The sequence below is a fragment of the Pteropus vampyrus genome, unplaced genomic scaffold (genome assembly GCF_000151845.1).
Source record: "Pteropus vampyrus isolate Shadow unplaced genomic scaffold, Pvam_2.0 Scaffold106, whole genome shotgun sequence".
In the NCBI taxonomy this organism is placed as follows: domain Eukaryota; kingdom Metazoa; phylum Chordata; class Mammalia; order Chiroptera; family Pteropodidae; genus Pteropus; species Pteropus vampyrus.
In genome coordinates, this window is record NW_011888887.1 from 1,537,637 (window position 1) to 1,558,182 (window position 20,546).

The 20,546-nt window shown below is 33.5% G+C and overlaps 1 pseudogene; it reads left to right on the forward strand.

The window, feature by feature from the left end:
• Nucleotides 1-7,707: 7,707 nt before the first annotated feature.
• On the forward strand, nucleotides 7,708-7,826 carry LOC111743090 (annotated as a pseudogene).
• The last annotated feature ends 12,720 nt before the right edge of the window (nucleotides 7,827-20,546 follow it).

Below are 20,546 nucleotides of genomic sequence, written 5' to 3' on the forward strand. Positions count from 1 at the left end.
GTAGTCAGTAAGTGCTAGGAGAAATTGATGAGGAAAGAAAGCTATAAAATATAAGACGGAAAATAGCTTTAGGATTTGAGAAAAAAATGGAAAATATAAAATCTTTGTAAATTCCTTTAAAAATAAGTGTTCCCAAAGTTCAGAGACTACTTTTCTTCCATTTTTCATTTTAAGAGGGGTTGAAAAGTAATATACAGAAGAAAGTATTTTTGATTGGGAAAAAAATCATTGAGATTAACTTGCTAGCAAAATATACCAATAGAAAGTAGAAGTCAGTTATAAACATAGATCCAGAAATCCGAGACAAAATATTAGCAAAATGAATCCTCCAGAGTTTAAAAGAAAAATTGTAATTTAGCTAGGTTTAGTTTAGGTATCCAAGGATGGTTTAACATAAAATATTTTCTTGTAATTTACTCATATTCACAAATTAAATCTGAAAACCATATGTTTATCTCAACTGATGGAGAAAAGCATTTAATAAAATTTAATTCATTCATGAAAAAAGCCTCTTAATGAAGCATTTCTAATCTGATAAAGTATAGCATTAAAACATTTGCAGCAAAATTGTTTAATTGTGAAACTTCCTTTCAATTTAGGAATAAGATAAGAATGCCCATAACAATTATCTAAAAGAAGAAATTCAAAAACATACCATTTACAATAGCATCAATAACAATAAAATACTTAGGGATAAATTTAACCAAGGAGATAAAAGACCTCTACACTAAACTATTAAGAGACCGAGGAAAGAAAGAAGTCAAAACAAATGAAAAGATAATCCATGTTCATGGATTGAAAGTATTAATATTATTAAAATGTTCATACTAGCCTAAACTATGTATAGATTCAGTGCAATCTTTATTAAGATTCTGATGCCATTTTGTACAGAAGTGGGGGAGGGGGGAAAATCCTAAAATTTGTATGAAACTACAAAAGACCCTGAATATCCAAAGAAATCCTGAGGACAAAGAACAAAGAAGGAGGCATGATACTTCCTGACATAAAAACAGACACAAAAAGACCAATGGAACAGAAGCGGGAGCCCAGAAATAAAACCTCTCATACACAGGTAACTGATATTTGTCAAGGGAACCAAGAATATTCAACAGAGAAAAGATAGTCTCTTCAATAAATGGTGCTGGTAAAATTGGATTTCCACGTGCAAAAGACTGAAAGTAAACCTCTACCTTAGACCCTAAATTCTGGGCTATGGATCGGTACCATCTGTGGCCTGTTAGGAGCTAGGCTGCAGAGCAGGAGGTGAGCAGAAGCCGAGCAAGTGAAATTTCATCAGTATTTGCAGCCCATCCCCAGAGCTAGCATCACCACGTCAACTCCACCTCAGATCATCAGGCATTAGATTCTCATAGGAGGACCAGTTTCTAGTGCCAAAAAGTTGGGGACCACTGCTTTAGGCCACTCATAAAATTAACTTACAATGGATTAAAGACTTAGATGTAAGACCTGAAACCATAAACTTCCTAAAAGAAAAAATAGAGAAAGTTTCTTGATATTGGTCTTGGCTATGACTTTTGTACATGACACCTAAAGCACAAGCAACAAAAGCAAAAATACACAGGTAGGAGTACATGAAACTAAAAGGCTTCTGCACAGCAATAGAAATCAACAAAATGAAAAGGCAGCCTTGGAGATGGGAGTAAATATTACAAACCAAATATCTGATTAGGGGTTAGTATCCAAAATATATATGACTCTATAGCAAAACAGCAAAAACAAAACAAAGCAAAAACTCACAAATAATTCTATTTCAAAATGGGCAAAGGACCTGAATAAACATTTTTACAATGAAGGTATTCAAATGGTCAACAGGTACGTGAAAAAATGCTCAACATCACTAATCCTCAGGAAAGTGCAAATCAAAATCACAATGAGGTATCACCTCACACCTGTTAGAATGGCTGTTATCAAAAAGATAGTTAAGTGCTAGTGAAGATGTAGAGAAAAGGGAAACCTTGCACACTTGGTGAGAATGTAAATCAGTGCAGCCAATATGGAAACAGTATGGAGGTTTCTCAAAAAATTAAAAATATATGATCCAGCAATTCTACTTCTGGGTATATATCAAAAGGAAATGAAATCATTATTTCAAAAAGATATCTGCATCCCATGTTCACTGCAACATTATTTGAAATAGCCGAGACTTGGAACATGGAACAAGGCATTGCAGTAACCAAGACAAAACATCCCAGTGTCCACCGATGAATGAATGGATAAAGAAAATGTCACACACACACACACACACACACTCTATAGAATATTATTCAACTATAAAAAAAAGAAGGAAATCCTGCCATTTGTGACAACTTGGATGAAACTTGAAGGCATTATGTTAAATGAAATGTCACACAAGGAAAGACGAGTACCATATGATTTTACTTCCATGTGGAACCTGTGAAAAAAAAATTCAGAGAACAGATTGGTAGTTGCTAGAGGCGGGGCGTCGGAGATGGGGGAAATGGGTGAAGGTTGTCTAAAGGTACAAACTTCCACTTACAAGACAAATAAGTTCTGAGGATGTAATGTACATCATCGTGAAAATACTATATTACTGATAGAGTATATCTTAAAAATTATAACTATGTGAGGTGATGTATTAAACATTGTAATCATTTTGCAATACATACATAGAACAAGTCATCACATTGTACACCTTAAACTTATAAAATGTAATAAATAAATTATATCTTAATAGAATGGGAGGAAAGTTATTAATTAGTTATTAATTAGTTATTAATTATAACTAATTAAACATTGTATTTAGAAGTTATAACCAGGGAAATACAACAAGAAAAAAATTAAAAGCATAAGTGTCACGTTTACCCTCCAAAAAGTTGAAAAGACATCCACACAAAAGTCTGCAGTTTTATTCATAATTGCTAAAATATGGAAGCAATCGACATGTCTTTTAGTATGCAAATGAATAAATTACTGTGGTACATCCAGACATTGGAATACTATTCAGTGTTGAAAAGAAATGAAAAGACATGGAGAAAACTTAAATGCATATTGCTCAGTGAAAGAAGCCAATTTAAAAAGTGCTACTACCACACTCTCTTGATTACTGTAGCTTTATAGTAACTCGTGAAGTCAGGTAATGTCCTCCAACTTTTGCTTCTCTATATTAATTTTCGAATCATGTCAATATTCATAAAATAATTTGCTGAGATTTTGATTGGTATTGCGTTGAATCTATAGATTAATTAATTAAGTTTGGAAGAATTGACATCTAGATGATATCGAGTTTTTCTATCCATGAACATAAAATATCTCTACATTTATTTAGTTATTTGATAACTTTCTTTGGAGATTTATAGTCTTCCACATATAGATCTTGTACCTTTTTTGTTAGATCTATACCAGAGATTTTCTCTCTGCTTTGATGCTATTGTAAATGATATTGTATTTTTAATTTCAAATTTCATTTGTTCATTGTGAGTATATAACAGAGCAACTGACTTTTTACATTAACTGGTTATGATCAATTATTAGTTCCAGGAATTTTTTTGTCACTTCTTTCATTTTTTTTTTCCATAGATGATATGTCATCTGTGAATAAAGACAGTTTTACTTCTTCCTTCCCAGTCTATATACCTCTCCTCTCCTCCCCTCAATTCTCCCCTCCCCTCCCCTCTCCTCTCCTCTCCTTTCCTCTCTCCTCCACTCTCCTCTCCTCTCTTCTATTTTTTCTTTTCTTTTCTTGTCTTATGCATTTGCTAGGACTCCAGAACAATATTGAAAGGCAGTAGTGAGAGGGGACATCTTATTCCTGATCTTAGTGGGAAAGCTTCAAGTTTTTTTACCATTAGCTACAGGTTTTTGTAGATATTCTTTATCAAATTGAGGAAGATCTCCTCTATTCCTCTTTCTTTTATGATTATAATGGTTCCATGGGTATATATGTATAACAAAACATTTCAAGTTGTATACCTTAAAAAAATTGTATACCTTAAATACTTATAGGTCATTTTATGTCAATTATACCTCAGTAAAGTTTCTTTTAAATAGTTCAAAATAAAAAACTCTGGATCTCCCACTGTTTCTGAATAACCAGGATTAGCAACCTCATATTAACCATTTTTCCTTCATCCTTGGAGAATGGAAGCCCTGTTTCAGTACAAAAAATATTGGCAAGCAATGAAGGCTGTTGCAATCTGAGACAACAAGAACAGTAAGCAAAAGCTACAGTATCTCCATTCTCTCTATCCTAATTTTCCAGCCTCTGTGTCAACGGACTTGAGGTGCACAATCCAGAAAGACTACAGAAATCCAAAAACCTTTAGATTATTTGCTCTGATTATGACCTCAGCTATAGGAAATACACATATCTGGAGGTTCTGTGATTCCTCACAACCATAGTTAGTGGAAAATTTATGGTTGCACTTTTACAAGAGGCATATTCCATCTTGTTTGCTTTAGGCTCCTCCACTCCTTATTCACTTATTCCTTTTTCCAAAGCTCTTCTTTTCTTTATGTAGATCTGAATTTCTGACCTGTATCATTTTGCTTCTCTCTAAAGAACTTTCTTTCTTTCTTTTTTTTTTTTTTAACATTTCTTATAATTATGACAGTTCTACTGGCAACACATTCTCTCCATTTTGAAAGTTTACCTGAAAAAGTCTTTAGTTCTCCTTCACTTTTGAAGGATAATTTCACAGAGTACACAATTTTAAGATGGTGAGATTTTTTTTTTCTCTCTCAGCATTTTAAATATTTCACTCCATTCTTTACTTGCTTGCCATGGTTTCTGAGGAGGAATTGAAGTAGTTCTTATCTTTGCTCTTCTATAGGAAAGATACATTTTCCCCCTCTGGCTTCTTTTAGGGTATTTTCTTTATGTTTGATTTTCTATAGTTTGAAAATAATATACCTAGATATGTATGTATGTATGTATGTATGTATGTATGTATGTATGTATAATATACATATTATATATATAATAATATAGATAGATATAGATATTTTTCTTGGCATTCTCTGAGCTTTTTGGATCTGTAGTTTAATTCTTCAGTAGTTTGGGGAAATTCCCAGTCATTATTATTTCATATATTTCTTCTGTTCCTTTTCCTCTTTCTTCTCCTTCTGGTATTCCCATTATGACTGTTATACCTTTTGTAGTTGTACCACAGTTCTTGGATATTCTATTCCAATTTTTGGTCTTTTTTCTGCTTGTTTTCCACTTTTGGAGTTTTCTAGAGAAATCCTCAAGCTCAGAGATTCTTTTCATAGCTGTGTCCAGTACTAAGTTCAGCAAAAGCATTCTTCGTTTCTGTTACAGTGTCTTTGATCTCTAGAATTCCTGGTTCTTCATGGAATTTTCATTTCTTTGCATATGTTGTCCATCTGTTCTTGAATGTTGTCTATTTTATCCATTAGAACCCTTAGGATATAAGTCATAATTGTTTTAAATTTTGTGTCTGATCATCCCAACATCTCTGCCACGTCTGAGTCTGGTTCTGATGCTTGCTCTGTCTCTTCAAACTGTGTTTTTGCCTTTTAGTATGTTTCGTAATTTTTTATGATGGCCAGACATGATGTACTAGGTAACTTCTGTAAATAGGATTTTAGTAATGTTGCGGTAAGGTTTATGATTAGGTTTCAGCCCTTTAGTAAGCCTTTCCCTCTGGACTGTGAACTTCATGCATGCTTCTCAGTTTTTTCCACCTCTTAGGTGAGGTAGAATGGTTATCAGGGGCTGGAGTTAAATATTTGTCTTCCTCCACGTAGAAGGCTAGAGCCAGCTGGAGTTGGGTATTTCCTTTCCCACAGGCCAGTAAGGCTCTTTATAAAACTCCAGCAGGTTAGGACCTGGTTAAATCGTTTCTCCTAAGGGCACACCTTGTTAAGAAGAACAGAAGCTTTGGTATATTTCAAAATGGTTTCTTTTCGTCTACTGGAAGCAGAAGGGGATTTTTCTTCCAATATTCATTGTGAGAATGTGGTAGAGTATGAGGAGATTAAAACTCACCAAAGTGTGGGGTTGCTGAAATGATTGGCACCCCCTGGAGTTTTTACCTTTCAGGCTTGCTCACCTTGCACCCCCAACCCCCAGCAATTCACCAATTACAGTTTAGATTTTCCTATCTGGCATTGGTCCCTAAAAGAAATTTCTGCTCTAGTGCATAGTGAGTCTCTGTATTCGCCTTGTCTGTCTCTCCAGTTTGGGGGGCAACAGTTTGATCTGTGACCTCGCTTCTCTTATGGCTCAAGAAGAGTTGTTGATTTTTCAATTTGTTCGGCTTGATACCTGTTGTTAGGATGGAATGGCAACTTCTAGGCTCTTTACACAATAGGTGGAACACCAGAAGTCCCAGATAAGATTTTAAAAGGAAAAATATTCTTAATTCCAGCACCTAGAGATATCATCTTGATATATATCATTGCAAATCTTTTTCTGTGTGTGCGTGTATGTGTGTGTATGTATGTATGCATATATGCATTCGTGCATATGTATGTGTGTGAGTATATATGCATATATATAAATATGTACATATACAAATATATTTGATTTTCCACTAAAAAGGGTCACTTCTTTTTTTTAAAAAAAAAAGTATTAAAGCATCATTTAGACATAGACCAGGAAAAGGTATAGGCAACCACAAATGATTAGTATCCATAATTTTTTTTAAATTTTCAAATTAATAAAGAAAAGGTAAATACCACAAAAAAAAGTAAGAAAAAATTCTGAGCTAAACAATTCAAAGAGGAAATATAAATAACTAATTAATACATAAAATATTGGCTCATCCTTTTATAGAATTTGGAAAGTACTATTTAAAACACCAATGAATTCATACTAATCAGATTAAGAACAGAAATAATCTGACAATATCAAGAGTTGGAAAGGATATAGAAAAGTGAAAACTGTTATTCACTGCTGGCAAGGATATAAATTAGTACAGTTGATTTGGAAAACAATTTGACAACTTATAATAAAATAGAAGATAGAATATTATATGACCCAGCAATTTCACTTATATATCAATCATACATCCTAGAGAAACTTTTGTGAATAATACAAGGTTGTTACTATAAGACTGGTTAAGACGGCATTGTTTGTAATACTGAAAAAAATAAAAATGGCTTATGTCTTATAGAAGAGAAGAGATAAATAAATGATGGTGCATTTATCAAATGCACAGAAAATGAATAAAGTGGATTTATTATTGATATGGATGAATATCAAATATTTTATTAAGGAATAAAAGGAATAACTAGAAGTATGCATTCAGTTTAGTACCATATATATAAAACTTAATCATATTACTGTATAAAATTATAAGAAATGCACTGGAACTTTAAATATAAAATTCAGGAGAGTGATTTCCTCAGGAGAAGACAGAGGTGAAGGTGGGTAGAATCAGAGGGAATGCTTTTTAGCTTTAATTATATAAATAATGTATGATTTTCTTAAGTTGTGTGGTAGATGCTTTGAGTTTTTATTGTTGATTTTTATTCATTTCTGAATGAAATATTTCTAATTAAATTTTTAAAGAAAAAATATATGAAAGTAGATTCTTATGGTTTTGATATAAATCTCAGATCAGGATACTAAAATTCTTTATCCCATTATTTTGTATAACCTATATGAAAATAAAATTTAGAATAGATTGATTAAGAATTAAAATCTATTAACATTTGAGTGCAATACAGTCTGTTGACAAGCTGGAAATTTTGTTTTATTGAGTCTACAGCCATGCCACCCTGAACAAGCCCAATTTGGTCTGATCTCAGAAGCTAAGCAGGGTCGGCCCTGGTTAGTACTTGGATGGGAGACCACCTAGGAAGACCAGGTACTGCAGGCATAACAAATAAAAAATAAGGGATTGTAAACTAACAAGGTCCTTGCAATCTGTGAGGTCAACCAAGATTTGCCTTGCCTATAAAAAAAAATTATTGTGTTGTTGTAAACAGATTTTTTATTGTTTTTGTAAACAGTGTTATGTTATAATCATTATTCAGTATAATCACTGAGTTGTGCAGTTCTCCCTGGGTTAAAAAAAAATTCTTATTCATACTCTTCAGTGGACCAAAAGCATTTGGGGAAATGTTACTAAGATTTTGCTATTCCTAGTCAGACTTCAGTATCCTATAAGTAAAGAATAGAAAATAGAGAGAGGAACCTAGGTATAATGGGCAGAGGATTTCAAACTGAAATTTTAGTTAATATTATTATGACTAGATTGTTAATCAGAGAGATCCTTATTACCTCCATGCGTTAGATGAATGAAGTGAGCCCATATCTATTCAAGGTCCCATCCACCATTCTTGCTTGCCAAATTCTCAGATTTCTTTAGAAGCATACACGAATGTTAGCACACTTAATTTCTCCATCGAAAAATGTGAAATTGATTGTTACTTTTATTTACCCTTCCAATACATTCATTGTACTTCACATGGTCAATCATATAAAATATTAATATCCTTGTTTCAGAAAACAAAATCTTATGAAAGTGCACAAAAAATAATAATGAAAACACAAGTGAATATTTCCAGTGAAAACATGAAAGAAAACAGATGAGGAAGTCTAGTTACATCTTTTACTAGAAAAGGTGAGAGATTCAAAAACGATGTTTATAGTTGGCCACTGGGTTTTCTGAACATATAATAAATTCTTTACATAGATTATATTGTTTGGATGACATAAATTATTTGGATCATAGAGATTGCCAAAGAAACATTCAGCAATTTTTCTACTTGCACTTATTAATAAACAATTGGTCATTGCTTTTATAAATCATGTTTATAAATTTTGTAAATCCATAATCATCAGTCTTTTTTCTGAAAAAGTATTGCATAAAATAGGCTAAACTATCATATATAGTTACACTCAGGGTCAACTGAATGGCATGATGGTGGCAGGGAATCTTTGAGTTCAGTCTCTTTATGAAAATTGTTTACTGTGCCTGGAAGAGTTAATGTCAATTCAACCTTAAGAACACCTAGAGTTTCTCTGCCAGCAGTATGCAGAAATTTTTTGTTTAGTTGCCTAGCCTCTCCTTCAAGGATAGAAAGAGACACATTCACAAAACTCCTATTTTTCTGTCCACTCCTAAAACAGATATTCTTTATGTGTGAGTCAACTGAAAAGCATAGTCTGTTTTACTTGTCTTCTGCTACACACATGCACACATATGCACACAGTGTCCTTTAGACAACATATGGTGAATTAGTCTTAGTAAAACTGGGTCTTTAAGCACTAAAACAAAGCAAAACAAAAAACTAAAGGCACAAGCTTTTTCCAGTTCCATTTTATCAAATTTGCTGACATTTAACTGAATATTTAATTTAAAAATGGGCTAACAACCTTATACTGTTGTCAAAGATTTTGATACCATTCATAAAGTTATATGGGAACATTTTGATTTTATTTTCCTTGGCCTCTCAACAAAATATCACTATTAAATTTAGCTAGTGAATGTGATCTTTGTACCTCATTACTCTTATTCCAGTTTAATTATTGTGCAAGCTTTTGTAAATGACTCATATGCTCCGTATTTCAAGCAAATGCAACCATTTTTTAATCTCACGAGAAATGCCTTGTTTGTTGTTGACATTAAGCACATGTGTCATGTCATTAGAAAAAGAAATATACCTAAGAAAACATTACAAAGTTAGTGACTCAGGGCACTGGTCCTCTTGAAATTTCAAACTACATAGTTTCAATTTTTCCTTCAGTATTAATATTGTAGATTATTGTAGCTATTTCCATTTTTCATCCATATTGTAATGTGTATCACCAAACATTTTCTCCCAATTTACACTTTTTTTCTGAGAATATCAGAGATTATTATTCAAGTCATTCAAGACAAAAATTGCTTTTACATAAAATATACACAAATATCAAAATAAAATATTCTAGATAAGTAATTATGAATCATCTAGCTATTAGAGGCCAGATTGCCTCATATCAGTCATGTCTCTCTTCTCTTTTTCATTGAAATAATCATTTAATAATTGGAGGCACTTTGTTCTAAATCAATTGATCCATCTTCCAAATTTCAAGCTAGAGCATATACAAAAAAGTTATTTAATGTTGAATTCAAAGAGACTACTTGATTTTTCAAGTTCATACACAGATTTTAGCATTAATTATTTCAATAGTCTGCATGTACAGCCCTTGGCCTCATAGGCAGGTTGACAGACAGTTCAACCTTGAATTTTTTCCTCCACTCCAAAGAGAGTAATATTTTTTAAATAAATAATTAGACATAACTACACTCCAAAAAAAAAAAAAATGATTCATGCACCAGAAACAGACCAGAAATAGGTTTAAAAGTAGGGGATGGATGAATCTGTGGACCTGTGCAGATTCAAGGAGAGAAACAAGGAGAAGTATCATTAAACTGGGCTGGCTGCTTGCCAGTAAAAGGATTCTGACAAAACTCTCCATTGCCTGAGGCTACCCTTAAATAAAACTGTGACCCATCAGATGTTGGAAGAGCAAAGGACTTTTCCTAGGCAGAACCTGGGCTATGCTATTCACCAGCTCAGTGTTGTGGTCTGGGTCAGGATCCCAGCACAGGGAAAACTGCCCCAAAACTAGAGGGCAGATAGTAATGAATCTGGGGGAAAGGGGAAGGCAGATAGTCAGGAAGGACAACTCACTCATGCTAAATTTAGGAAGGATTATTCCAAAACCCCTAGGGATTAGCACCAAGAAAAAGAACAACAAAACCTATAGTTGACTTATTCACTACCAATAAAATAGATTTAAAAATTGTTTTCAAAATGACTCTAATAAAAGTTTTTGAGTTCCTTATTTAAAATAGTTTTATCTTTAAAAAGTGAAAAAGTAAGAATGAAACCAAAATAGACATAAACAAAGCAAAAATAGATAAATAAGAAGCAGCACCAATAAGAAATTTAAGACAAAAGTATTTATTGACTTTTTAAAAATCTTTATACTAACACTACCAAAGAGAGTCAATCAATTGGAGAATAAAAGTAACCAATCCGCTCAGAATGCTGCATCAAAAGATAAATAGATTGATATGGTCCACCACATGCAAATGGAACATAGACTATAAAGAAATATAGCTGAGAATTTTCCAAGATTTAAAATGCAAAATGTATAAATAAAAATAGGACCAACCTAGTCATGCCATGGTGAAAAAACAGAACAATAAAGAAGAGAAAATATTACATCTCAGTAAGAAAAGAGAAATTGTCTTTTTAAAAGAACAAAAATTGGCATAAATCTTACCTGAAAAAGTACTTTACTGAGATTGTTAAATATCCTTTCCAGTTTTTCAGTTCATCTTTGTGCACATTCCACAAATAATCGTTTATGTTAATGTAGCCAGTTTTGTTTTAATTTTATTATAGCCCATGAACACAGATAAGAATAACACTAGTACTTTTACAAAAATAAACAAACATTTTACCACAGCTAAAATAATGTAAAATTGAATATGATTGTTAAATACGCTTCATCAAAGTTAATAATATTTTGAATCTATTACTGAACTATGGTCATTAGAAACTCAAACATAACAACCTGGAAGGCACAGCAGTCTGAAGATGTGCTTCTTTGATGTAAAATTAATCATCTTTTTGTTACTTGCGAGCCAATGATTGTGCATGGTTGGTCTATATTATAGCTGCAGCCTAGTAACAGTACAGTTTTAGATGAGAAAGTATTTCTAAGCACAACCTAAATATTCAGATATGTATAAATTAGGGGTGGTGGAGAGAAACATCCCCTTAGATTTAAGGACTCCCTGTTTTAAAGTATGGTTTTTGGTTTATTTATTTATTTTTTAGTTGTAATAGATCTTTCTCCAGTTCTAGAACTTGTAACCATTAATGACCATATCTTTCAGCTGGGAATAAATGCTTTACATTTTTTTCCCCTAAGATAGGATAACCATAATTAAATTTCTTAACAAAGCTACTGTGCACTCACTAATCAACAGTTTCTTAATATGGTTAGTTGTAAAAGTAACTATTGGGGGGAGGGAGATGGAGAGTTATTGTTTGACATGTACAGAGTTCCAGTTTAGGATGATGAAAAAGTTTTGTAAATGTACAGTGATGATGGTCGCACAACAATATGAATACACTCAATACCACTGAACTGTATATTTAAAAATGGTTAAAATTGTAAATTTTATGTTATGTGTATTTTACCCCAATTTAAAAAAATTAACTTTGGGGAGAAGGTAACAATCAAAATTTTAAAACAACAGGGAAATCACAGCTGCCTATTGTATTCAAAGAAGTGACTGTTTAGGATGAGAACTGTTTAACAAGTTCCTGATTTGTGATAGCCCTAATATGTTTTCAGCTATGCCACTTTTTCCCAGTCTGTGTGGCACTTATCCAACAGGAAATTTACCTCAGATCAGTACATGTCACCAGTCTTGGTACAGCTCTAGCTTATCTGCTCCAAATTAAACTGAAAACTACTCTGTCATTTCTTTTAACCTTTGAGTTTGAAGCAATTCTAAGAACTTTTCTCCCAGCAATTGTCTGTTCCTCCTGGGTACCATGCTACAACTAGGCCTAATCATAGAATTCTAGGGTTGAAGAATCTTAAAAATCACTGTGATCTTTCCAACATTGGCCACAGCCACTCAAATACCGTCCTAACAAACAGTGTAGATAGTGTTGTCTTTTAAAGCTCATTCTCATAGTTTTACCCTTCAGGATTTGTTCTAGAAACATCAGCTTCAAATATAAATCTATCAGACTTTGTATTAAGGCACATTTCCCCTTCTCTTGCTTAAAATTGAATGGGGGCAAAAATTAATCACCTTCTTATTAATTTTTTACATCCAGTTTTTGAAGGTCATTACTAATTTGAAATTGGATCCCAGCTGTCTCTTCTACAGCTAAATAACTTTGAACTTTATTCTTCGAACTTTAACACATATGATTAGATTTCTGTTCTTATAAAGTCTGTGACCTTTTTATTTGTTCCTTTCTTTCATACTTTTATTTCCCTCAAGATATAGAGGCATAACACTCAAATACAGGTATGATAATTCTTTTATTAATTTCTGTATTTTCTTATACCCTAGGGTCATGATAATTTTTATGAGAGATTCTACTACAGACTTATATATAGCTTAAGAATCATTGTATCTCTAAGAACAATAATACTCTTATTGTCGATATTTACATTTGCCAGTCATTTCTACTATTTGTATTGATTATATTCAGCCTGTTATTCCAGATTTGACCATTAGCAATCATCTTTTTCCAGATGATACCAAGTAATTTTTAAATGTAACACTGATCTCAAAGGAGAAGGTGGTATCGGTAACATTTATTGATCCCACATATATGTCAGGATAGCTTAAATAAAAAGAAAGATGGTTTATTTTAACATCTTGCTTAATTGTAACTTTTAAATATAACTTACTGCTAGTAGTTATACACATGATGGATATTCTCAACATGTGATTCTCTGTGTATCAACTTGCTACTCTGTTTTTTTAAAATCAAGTTACTAAGTAGAGGCATTTTGAGTATGCATCATATATTAATTGTATATTTTATACAATAGTACATCTATTTTATTAAGCCCTTCTACTTCCCTTAAGAATAAAAAGCTATGCAAGAGTCAAAACTCTTCATTATTTAGGTATAGTGAAATGTACTCTGTGGTTCTGTCAATTTAGAGAGCAAGCCCTGTGCATCCAGGAGTAGGAATAGTTTACTGAGGTATAAAACCCCTCAAAGGAGGGCAAAAGCATGGTAATTATCATAATAGTGACAATTGTAATAGTAGAAATGCTTCAAAAATGAGTATCTTACAGCAGGTAGACTCTCCACAACCTGCAGCTTATACATAATCTCTGACCTGATCTGGGCTCCAAACATCCCCAGTTAGGAACAGCAAACAGTATCAAGCAAAACAGACAAGATTCCTAAGCAATGATGAGTATAAGGAAAGGAGAGAGCGGCATACTCATGCCCCAGCAAACCTAACCAGCCCTGCCCCCCAAGGTGATGAAATGTGTGACTGTCGCAAGACTCAATAATACTGTTATAATTGGGATGTACAGGGAATAGATGCCAGCTGCAGAAACAGTATGTGCTTTGACAAGGAGTGTGTTGCAAGCCGCTGCCAACCTGTGCCTGCTGCCAACTCCACTCAGCTACAAATAGAAATGATGATGCACAGTGGGCCACAGCTCTTGTAGTAGCCTTCACCAACCACTGCTTCAGGACCAAGCAAGATTTAGAATTCCAGCATGAGCATGGCAGTCTTCAAATTAGTTACACAACACAGAGTGGTACTTCTCAAAAGATGTGTGCAGGTCACCAGCATTAGCTTCAACAGAAAAGCTTGTTTATAAATATGCAGCTTTGTTGCCTATACCCCAGATCTGTTGAATCAGAATCTCTGAGGATGAAGCATTTTTAAAATTTTTAAAAATTCCCTAGTGTTTCTTATGAACAGTTGATTTATTATCCAAGGTCAAGTAAGCCAACTAAGAGATACCAAAGCACAAATCACAAAACCATATAAAGTAGGAGAAAAAATATTGGCTTGCATTCTTATTATGTTTTGCAGTTTAACAAGTGCTTTTATATGTAACCTCATTTCTCCACAATTATATTTTACAGAATAGACTACCTAGGAGATCTGAATTGCCTAAGGTTAGAAATATACTTTAAAATTTTTAAAGGATCAAGCATATAAAGATATTTTAGTAATGTCTAGAGCTCTTTCCACTCTGCTATTCTGACTCATTGTAATAATAATTATGATGACATGAATAAATAAAAAGAAAAAAAATGACAGCAGCCCTTCCCATATGCCAGACATTGGGCTAAGATTTTATGTTTGTTACTTCATTTAATTTCCATAATACATGAGATGGTATACTTCCAGTTTTATAGCTGAGGAGATTAAGGCTCAGGAAAATTAGATTAGATTGCCTGAGATCATAGAGCAAGAAATTATGGTGACTAGGTCCAAATGTTCCACCGACTTTAAAGCATGTGCTCTAACTACTCTGCCCTATAGCCTCCCTGGTCTGACTCACTCAATCTAGCTCTGAAGCTTCATTGTTCAAAGCTTAAACCTGGCTGCACTTCTTCACAACAACCAGTGTAATCAGACCTAGCCTGATGAAGTGAATGAACTCAATGACTCCCTCAGTACCATGTCTTCATATGTTCATTTGTTAGCAATGTATTTATTGACTTCCCATTTGATGCCGTAGATTGTGCTTGTGATGGGAATATGGAGATACACAAAATGAAGTTGGTGCTCTCATGGGATTTACAAACTGGTGTCAATCTAGAGCTATACCAGTTCACACTAGTCTCTACTTCTCCTGACCAGAAGCCCACGATCTACAGATTTTTCCACTACTCTTTGTTAATAAAACATGATTCTCCCATGCTCTTGGCCAACCCCTCTCCTGGTGAATTTCAGCAAATCTGAACCCTTCACTGCTAATGGTTTGTAATGGGCTCAGGTGCTACATTTACAAAAGGCTATAATCATTTTATCAGTCAGGACACTTTCAGTTGCAGAACAAAAAAAAAGTGAATTGGCTTACATGAAGAAAGAATTTTTAGACTCATGAACTGGAAAGTTATAGAGATTTTCTAGGTACAGCTGGATTCGGGTAGTCAAGGAATGTTGTCGGAAAGCTCTCATCATCCTTAGCAGCTTTCCTCTGTTAGCTTTATTCTCTCCTAAGTCCTTGCAACATAATAGCAAGATGGCCACCAGCAGCTATAGTCTCACCTCCTACTCTATTTGTAAACAGCAAGGAAAAAACGTCTCTTTTTCATAAGTTTTAATAAGAATCCCAAGTTGAGTGCCATTGGCTTGGCCTAGGTAACCTAAAAAATGTAGCACTTTGATTGTCCAGGTCTGAATCATATGCCCCTAGGAAATGAGTTTGGCTCTGCCCAAACTGCCTCAGTTGGAAGCTGAGAAGAAGTGCTTCCCCAAAGACAAAATAGTGCTATTATCAGAAATAGATGCTGAGTAGAGAAAAGCAATAGATACATATGAAAACTATTTACTATGGACTTCATAGCAATACCCTAATCTAGAGTACCAATTCCAGAAAAAAAAAAAAAAAAATCCAGTACAAAAAGCAGGAAAATAGGGGGAGAGGAAAAGAAACAGGGAGGAAAATAGAGGAAATATTTTATTTCCTTCAAACATCATCAAATAGACTACTATTATTTTATTTATGCAAAATATGAGCCTTCCACATGGGAGAATGGTCTTGGGCGACCCTAATAAAGTATATCCCACTAGATGAGTCACACTGACCTCAACAGAAAGGTTCTGTTGATTGTGATTATAAGTCTAATATGAAAAAGAAGAGAAAAATTTAATTCAATAAAATGTTCAGGCATTTTGAAAATAGCAGCTATTAGGTCCTTTCAGGCAAGAGCTCCAATTATTATTATTTTTTATTTCTATTTCAGTGTCCACAACCTTTTGTTTGGGCATGGTTCAGATACCCACTCTTTCTCACTAGTTGTGTGGCCTTGGAAGTTATTTAACCTTTTTGTAAAATAGAGATGGTAAAATAGAGCTGTCTCCTTAAGCTGTTGTTAGAATTAAATGAGCTAATTCAAGAAAAACGCTTAGGATAGTAGTTGCCATATAAAAGGCATATTACCTTATAGTTATTTTAAAAGCATTTTTGGCAGAACTTAGCAATGAGATGTTGGATTTGTGTGGGGCAACTGCTGAGTTATACAAATAATCATATTTTTGCCTTGAATTGTTCAAATACTTTTATTAATACCTATTCTATATGGTAAGAACTCAAGGTCAGCAACAGCTTTAATCTCAGTATTTCCCTCACAAGACTTAGCATCTTTAAAAATTTTGTTCTTTAGCTTCCACATGTAAGTAAAATCATATGGCATTTGTCTTTCTCTGTCTGACTTAGTCCACTCAGAATAATACCCTCTAAGTCCATCCATGTTTTTGCAGATGGCAAGATTGCATTCCCTTTTATGGCTGAGTAATATTCCACTGTATATGTATACCACGTCTTCTTTATCCATTTATCCATTGATGGACACCCACGTTGCCTCTATATCTTGGCTACTGTAAATAATGCAAACTTAGCATTTCCTGAATAGGTGACTGAAAAAATGAATGGAAACAAATGGAACCATATCTTCTGTCTTTACCTCTTAAATTGTCTTCCCTTCAACTACATGTGTTTCCTGAAAAAAAGTAACAATATAAAAGCATTCTCCCTCACTGTAATAAACAAATTTCCAAAGATTATTCCTAGAAAAAGCAAAGCCTTACTACCACAAAGTGAATACTTGATTAGTACAATTTTAGGAGCAAGGACAGACAGAAAAGAGATATTTTGGATCAGTGAACATTCCTGGCTGCCCTGAAATCATCCAGCATAATTTGCCTTTCACATCAGCAAACTTAGAAACCATATGTATTCCTTCTCAATCTTCAGCACCTTTGAAGCAAGACTGGATGCTTGTGAGTACTTATTTCGCCTCAAATCTCACCACATAGGTTGATGTCTGCTGCTCAGGGTAGCCCTTGTCTCTGTCAGACAGCTCTCCACATGGACTTCGCAAAAGACATAAATGGGAATGCAAACTGCCAGCTCCGTAGAATAACATCTGAGGCACTCTGTGAGTACTGACATGCTGCAGAATAGCCCCAGATGGCCACCCAGGGACAACCGTACAACTGCATAGACTTCTGCAGAGAGCAATATGTGACAGGAAGTATAGCCAAGGTCCACGTCTACATGCCCACACTAGAATCACATAATTGTGCCGCTGCCAGAAGCTTCCTGAGGAGGGAGGAGATTTTAAGCAGGTATCCATTTTCAGAAAGTCCCTCCCCTTCTATGACAAAGAGATTAAGATCTAGCTCCATGTATAAACAGCTTTCAGAACCTCTCTCATCCATTTAGGGCATAGCACTGCAGCAAAATCTTTTCTCCTAGTTTACGTAATTTTCTACCTATTAGCATTTTTATACCCTCTGTACTTAACAGGGTAATGGAACTTTCATCCCTTGCAATACCACCCAAAATACAATGTTACCTATAATAAATTCCAGCCAGTGTCTTTTGTAATGATTCCCCAATGGAGTGTGCTGGAGCATTGATCACAAACTTCATGCCTTGGAATCCTGACCTTCTGGGAGGGTCATTCTCTGTCTGTGGAGTCACAGCTGGATCTAACTCTGACGTGAAGGCAGACATTGAAAAGATTATGGCATAATTTTAAATATGTATGTTTGTGTAGTCAAAATACATATATTTTAAAATATGTTTATAAAATTAATAATCACCTCCTCACAAGCTTAAGTATTACTTTTCTGTGTCACCAAATGTCTTTTTAGCATTCTAGATACTGTGAATAAATCTTTTTGCCTGCTTTATTATTTCTGGTGTTGATCACTCAAGCAGTTAATGGCCTCAAACAATCTCTACTATAACATTTCATTCTCTTTAGCTTTTTCTTTAATTCATTTTTAAAATCTTTTTACAGCTCAAGTTTACCATCTACCTGGTATGTGTACTTGGATGCACTTGTATTTCCTTATTTTGTCTAGATTAGATACATACATTGTGACCTTTTGTTCATTAAGCTTACCTGTATTATCTCCTATTGAATTATTTAAAATATTAAGAAAAATTAAAAGTTATTATATATCCAATAAGATATTCTGAGAGCATTATTATTTTTAACTAGTTTTACAGTTTACAAAAACTGAAATCTTTCTCTTTAATATTCATTTTATATTTGATTGTTTAATCAAATAGGAAACCTAAAAATATATTTCTGACAAACTATCTGAATAGTCAGATGGATAATGTTTAACCTCATATTTGTTAATAAGGGCTACCGATCACCTAACACTAAATGTAAGTTCATGTTCAAAATGCAGCTCTGGAATTCTTTTTAAACAAATCCTTCACTCATTAGAGCCACAACTTCCACAGTTATATACAACAAAATTTATATGCAAAAAAGGCAAGACAACATATTATTTATCCTTTAGAATTTCATGGCATTCCTTGGATGTTTCATTAATATGGTTAGATTTATCCCAGGGAATAAAATGTAAAATAATGACACACATAATTTGCTTTTGAAGTCCTGATGTGAATCACAAAAGATTTCCATGTTAATTGGAGTGTGCTTGTTCAGCACTTTATATGCCAATGCAGCCTTCTCTGAGTTCATTACATTGTTGCATAGGTTTTGAAACATTACTAATATTACACAAGTCAACCCTTGTTGCAACAGTGATGAGAACTGTAGGAAAAAACCATGCTAATTGAGATTGCTCCATGGGGCATGGTATACCTATTAGGTCATGTCAATTAAGTCATTTCTGGGGGGGAAAAAAAAAGAGGTATTTGTTTGAACTAAAATTGGTGTCATTTTTAATTGGCACTGTGAGTTCTGAACTTGAATTTTATAGTGAACAACTTTTTACAATAGCTAAAAGGTTAGAAACATTCTCTCTTCTTATGAAGTTTAAAGAGCTTTAAGGGAGGACTACTTCAAGCTCATCACTTTTAGGTTAGGTTCTATTTTCTTTCTTTTCTAAATAGATTTTTACTTTCTCATTTTTTTGTTAAAAAATCTATTTTCAATGTGCATATCCCCTTTTACTGAGAATAGAAAATTAATAATATTAGAGCAGCAGCATAAACTATGCCTTTTTTTAGTGGAAAGGATCAGGATAAGTATAATATGATCACAGTGTTATAGTTTATTTACTTTTCTCATTTTTTAAATTTCTAGTAATGTAAATATTAGAATTTGAAATTTAAAAGTAAAAGAATTCAGAGCAAAAAGAAAATGGTAACTACTATTTCAATAAAAAAGAAAATGAGGGTTCTGACACCCAATTAATAGTTTCTAGTGAAAAGGAAAATATCATCCATGACACATTCAAAGTTGGTGGTTCTTATAACAAACTGTAGCAATAATAACACCTCATTATTTTTGATGCCACCTATAGTTTTGGAGCACTAAAACAAATCAATTTAAAAAATAATATATTAAACTCAATTTAAAGCAAAAAAAAAAATCACTAAACACCAACAGTTCAATGTAAACTGCCACATTTTGTTAGTTTTTTCTTTTAAAAATGTTATATTTAAGGGAATTTTAAAGGGACTATTTCTAAGAATGAAATATTGTGTTCATAAAATGATTTTAAGTACAACTTGAAATCCTATTCTAATTTTATATAGTGTTAAACTAGTGTTTGGAATTTGATTTATAAAATACCTATTATAGATTTCAAATAAGCACATTTCACATAGGTCGATGATTGAAATACAAAAAAAGAGAGAGAAGGGGGAAAGAAATAGCTCTAAGTTGAATTTTATCATAAAATTCTCCCCTCAAATATCTGGTTAGACAAATCTACAGAATAGAGTTAGAAAATTACCAGTCTCTGGTGCTTCCCACCCTTCACTTTGCTCCTTCTGGCAAACAAACCAATTATTGTAACAACAGAGCCTTCTGATGCTCTAACCTAGAATCTTGAACCTTTCCTGACTTTGGCTTCTGCTCTG